The sequence below is a fragment of the Solanum stenotomum genome, chromosome 10 (assembly GCF_019186545.1).
Source record: "Solanum stenotomum isolate F172 chromosome 10, ASM1918654v1, whole genome shotgun sequence".
NCBI lineage: Eukaryota > Viridiplantae > Streptophyta > Magnoliopsida > Solanales > Solanaceae > Solanum > Solanum stenotomum.
In genome coordinates, this window is record NC_064291.1 from 57,379,617 (window position 1) to 57,385,652 (window position 6,036).

The window sequence follows — 6,036 nt, forward strand, 5'->3', positions numbered from 1 at the left end:
TTGGATAATTAATAATATTCATTCAAATCCAGTTGGAAGGGCAAAAGGTCTATAAGTATTATATATTTCTAATGATAAATTAAGTTGAATGATTTTATTAATACAGAAGTCTAAATTAAGTTGAATGATTTTATTAATATAAAAGTCTAAATTAAGTGATTTTATTGATACAAAGGTTTAAATTAAGTGATTTTATTGATACAAAAGTCTAAATTAAGTGATTTTATTGATATAAAACAAACTTTAATAATTTTACTAGATAAATTGTCAAAATTGAGTGACCTCTTGAGATATTGACTAGTCAAAATTCATATAGTTTGACTTGAAAAACTAAATAAACGGAATAGCAATTTAGAATAGGAAGGAAGAACGTGATTTTGCTTCAATGTATTTATTCAAAAATAAGATTTGGATCTGGTGCAGCGGGCAAATCCATCCCTGTAGTCCTTGAGGTCCATTTTTGGAGAACACAAATCCAACATCCAGAGGCGTATCCAGGATTTCGGCTAGATGGGTGCACGATTACGAAAAAATATATTTTAAATATAAATTTGATCAATTTGACTTTTAGTTCGTATATGAACCATTAAATTTTAAAAATTATAGGTTCAAAATGTATAATACTACTAATTTTAAATTTTAATATACACATTTGATTTAATTATATAAAAAATTTACAATATTAATTTTTTTAGGAATTTTCAATGTAACACACTTGAAAATTTTGAAAGATTAAAGGAAAAAAACAAAAGCAAAATTAGCTGAACGTCAAAAGTGTAACCGATAACCACTTGGAAAGGTGTTACTCACAGAGACAAGATAGATATAAGATTTAAATTTATATCCTCACTTAGAAAGGTGTATCCAATCATCATCGCATTATTATATGATATACTTTGAACATGGGTTCACACATCTATATTTAAATATTTTTTAAAAAATATAACACTACTATACATGATCTAGAGAGGGGAGCATGGGTTCACGTGAACCCACGTCACCCCCTCTAGATACGCCTCTGCCAACATCTTTAGTCTTTTACTAGTTCACTAAAATATACTAGTACTATAATATATAAAACGGAAAAGGTAAAAAATATTCATGTTAAATAGACCACTTATATTTTTGGGATTAAAAATATCCCATTTTATCCCAAGCAGTGGCGAATTTACAGCCTAAAAATAGGTCACCCGCACCTGTGGTCTCTTCGTAAAAGTAGATATTTTATATGTATATTTTTTAAGATTTTGTATAATATTATATTCTTGCACCCGTACTACAAGAAGTCTAAATGGTCTACATGGTTAAATGTTGAGCTTTTGACCTTGAAGATTAAGGATCAATTCTCACTTTAATATATTTTACTTGGTGCACCCATGTTTGAAAAATCCTAGATTCGCCTCTGATCCCAAGAGACCATCAATATTCTCAAGAGTCAACTATCCAAATTTTTAGTGACATGGCAAACCACATGAGACTAATTCCTCTACCTAAGTGTTGCCAACTAGGATTCACTACGAAAGAACTAGACCTTACAAAAGTCGCCACAAAATTCCCAAAATATTGCCACTATAGGATTTGAGTGATTTTTAATGGCGACCAAGGCTACAACAACCATTCGCTAGTAAAACCTATTTTTTGAACAAAAAAAAATATGATGATAATTTCTTTTGCAACCTAATTTTAAAAATAAATAACATGCACTATTAATATTTAAAACATCCGATATTATTAAGAAAATCATCAAAATTACTTCTTGATTCAAATCTCCTACTACATAATGCATCATTGTACATTTTATGCATTTACATATAACATAAAAATAAAACATATAGTGTATTCAAACTCCTTGATCGATATCATTTGTGATTTTTAAAAACATTGAAGAAATTATAACACAAAATCATAAATTTAATGCTAAAAACCAGTTAAATCCTTTAGTGGCAATACTCTTGGCATTTGTGGCGGCTATTTCGCTGTGAATAGTCTAATTTTTTGAAGTGAATCCTATTTAGCAACGCTTAGGTCGAGGGATTAGTCTCACGTGACTTGTCATGTCACTAAAAAATTGAGATGTTAACTCTTGAGAATATTTGTGATCCCTTAAAATAACGGTGGGGGCATGTTTGATCCCAAAATATAATGAAGGACATAAATGATCTATTTCGCATAGTTCAAAATAACTTTTGACCCTTTTCTGTATATAAAATAATGAAGGAAAAATAATGATCTTTTCTAATCCATAAGGGACACTTACTTTAATTTGAGATACAATTCACTTTCTTAGAAACACATCTTAGTTTGTTGACAAGTTTTTTATTTGCTTACTCCTCCTATAAGCTCCAAGTGATAAATTTTTGTTTTTAATCAATCATCTCCAAAAAAAAAAAATTATATTTAGTTTTATGTTACCTTAATAAGTATATTTATAGTCATACACCTATAATTTATTTGAAATCACAAATTTCAAAAAAATTAATTCATATTAGTATAAAGTTGAGACTATAAAGTTGAGACCATATTTGGCGAAGTTAAGTATATACCTATATTTTTACTTAATTGTGTATAATTCATTATTGAAGAATAAGCTGAACACAACATAAACAAGTATACACATGGATGTTCTCCCAAGAATAAAATAAAATAAAAATTTTTAAAAAATAATTACCTATGATGAAGTAATATACATCTATAAATTAATTTGATAAATACTGACAAGTTTTTACACTAAATTAAAGAACTTGCATGATTCCTTACTTGATCAGTATTATCGGAATTTAAATGGTTGAATTTGAGAGGTTGAGAGGTTCATTGTATTTGTATCTATGTTAAAATCCAAACGTTCTTTCCATTTATTAATAAAGCCAATCTAAAAATATGGGTCTAAATTATTGATTTTTGTCGAATTCGTAACTATAATTATAGTTCCAAACTGATCTCCAAGGCTCCAAATCTCCTTATGTTAACTAGATTCATTGCATGGGTAATGATGCCGTTCTCATAAAAATGTTACATTGATTTGATCACACGCTGAACTAAGTAATCAATTATTCATCGAGGTTTGATTCTAAATCATTTAAATCTCAATTCATTCGGAGCAATTTTTTTATATATTTTTTAAATAACGATTTTACCACTTACTGGGTTAAGAGGTTGAATTCATTCAATTTGTGATGAAGTCTTAAAAGTAGTACTCAGACCTCGATCAATATGCGTTTTCTTTAACTATATAACTTTGTGAAAACTAAACCGTTAGACACTTGATTTCTTTGCCAATCCTTTTATTATGAAGACGAAAAAAGAGAGAAGATCGAGCAAAGAGGAATGAAGAAAAATAGATTGGGAGAAATAAGAAGAAGGTGAAGTGAAATGTTGTGGTGGCGGGGCCAGCTCAACTATAAGATTACTAAAATTATTGTTGGATTCATTAATTATTATTTTTTAAATGTATTTTATATAAAACTATAAAAATTCACATATTGATTAATTTGAAAAATAGATTGGGAGAAATAAGAAGAAGGTGAAGTGAAATGCTGTGGTGGCGGGGCCAGCTCAACTATAAGATTACTAAAATTATTGTTGGATTCATTAATTATTATTTTTTAAATGTATTTTATATAAAACTATAAAAATTCACATATTGATTAATTTGAAAAAAAAAAAAAACTTTTTACCTTATTTAGTGCGGAAATCGTTATAATAATTGAAAAATAAAAGGAAAAATTACTTAAATACACAACACTTTTTTATCTATTTTCAATATTTCCCTACTCTTTCATTAAAATACAAAAATCCCTTATTTTCGCCCAATTCAACTTAACCGGATACTTTATTAGTTTAAGTATCCGCCCGTTATTAATTAAAGTATCCGCGCTGCTATATTATGCATCCACCCGTTAATTAAGTATCCGTGCTGCTAACAACTTAATAATTTAAGTATCCGCCCGTTATTAATTAAAGTATCTGCACTGCTATATTATGCATACGCCTGTTAATTAAGTATCCGTGCTGCTAACAACTTAATAATTTAAGTGTCCGCCCATTATTAATTAAAGTATCTGTGCTGCTATATTAAGTATCCACACTGCTATATTATGCATCCGAAAAACACTAAAAAAGGGATTTTTGATAATTAATGAAAGAGTAGGGAAAGGAAGTAATTTCTTTCTTATACTATGTCATTTGCCTAATTTTTACAAAATAAAATAATGTTTAGTTAATTGTAGTGTCCTTTTTTAAATGGTTATATATTTGTTTGTCTTATTTATATCCTAACTATTATCATGGACCCTCATTAGTATTCTTGTGTTTACATTTTTTTTATTCCCCTTTCACTATTGAATATTTTAAAGACTTCCAAACGTCAAATATTTTGCATTATGCAAAATCTATTGTGTGTTTATAGAAAGATCAAACATTTCAACAAATTAATGTATTTAATATCATTATATCAACATAACAAATTCAAAGTAACACTATTTTAATATCATTATATAAATTTTTTAAAATTTTCAATTTTGATTTATTGTTCTAACTTTCTATTTTATTTTTCATTGAAAAATTATCTTGTTTACATATTTACTTTATAAGATCTATATATATTCTATTCTTTTCAGACCCTCACTTATAGGATTAAAACTGAGTATGTGTCACACCCCAAATCCGGATGTGATGGCACATGTCCATTTCCCACCGGACACGTCAGCCTAACCCAACCACAATGATAGAGAAGTAGAAATACGAGAATAAAAGATAATAAATAAGCGGAAGACTTTAATTAAGACTCAACACTACCCAGAATTTGGTTGTCACATGTACAAACCTCTAAATAAAGAATTCAAATAAAAATATACAAGTCTCAGAGTATAGTTCTCGAATAGAACAAAACTGAAAGTAAAGATAACTCAAGGGCACGTCTGGAATGAACCGCTACCTCTCGAGTATGTCCCGAAGCTCAATCTGCTAAAGAAACTACTAAGCTGCATCTCAGAGAGAGCTGTCTGTCACGCCCCGAGCCTACACCCTAGACGTGGCCGGCACTCGAAGACCATTGCTGGTCCCCAAGCGAACCCTCATCCTGGCTGACTCCAAGCGGAATACTAACTTAAGCATACAAGAGCTTAAAACTAAATAAGAGTTTATAAACTCAACTTCACAAATCTTTAACTCAAAAGAAAACTCTGTATAATAGAATATATATACAACTCGCCATAAAAGGCAACTTTAGTCTTCAAAACATTTAACAAAATAAATGAAGACACTTCTGAAACTCTATTGTCTATATATGAAGCCTCTAACTGATAAAGATGGAAGTCGGGACAAGACCCACGACCTCCTAACAACTGATACAACTGAAAGGTAAATGAAATCCTCCGGAAGCAAAGAGGCTTGTCATAGCTAACTGGAACTCCCGGATGTATCAACGAATCTCCTGTTGATGATCCTGTATACCTGTGTCTGCATCATAAAAAGATGCAGGCCAAACGGCTCAGTACGTGGAATGTACGAGTATGTAAGCTGGAAAGCTAACCAACATAGGCTAGAAGAAAAACTGGAATAAACTGAACAACTTACCTCTTTTCAAACTTTCTCAACTCAAGGATATATACTTAACTCAAGATATATACTTAACTCAAAGATACTTAACTCAAGGATATTCGACTCTCGAATAACTGAACTCAACCTGACTGACTTCTTTCAATATAAGGCAATTTAAAACAAGTGCGATATAAAGAAAGACTGTTTAAAACATGTTATAAACTCTGTGTGTACACAAGGATACAATAAGCCTGAGATGTATATAGAAATACAATTGAACTGATGTTTATAAAATACAATAATTTCTGTGTATAAAAATACAATAACTGCTGTGGGAGTTTCTCTAACCGACAACCATCACATAAGAGCTATAGTGATGATACAGCGATCGACCTCACGCTGCCAGAGCATCTTATACCCGGCCAAAGGTATAAGACCTGAACTGCCTAATGGATCCACTAGTCTAATCTGAAAAGGATTCATCTAAAAAGTATGATC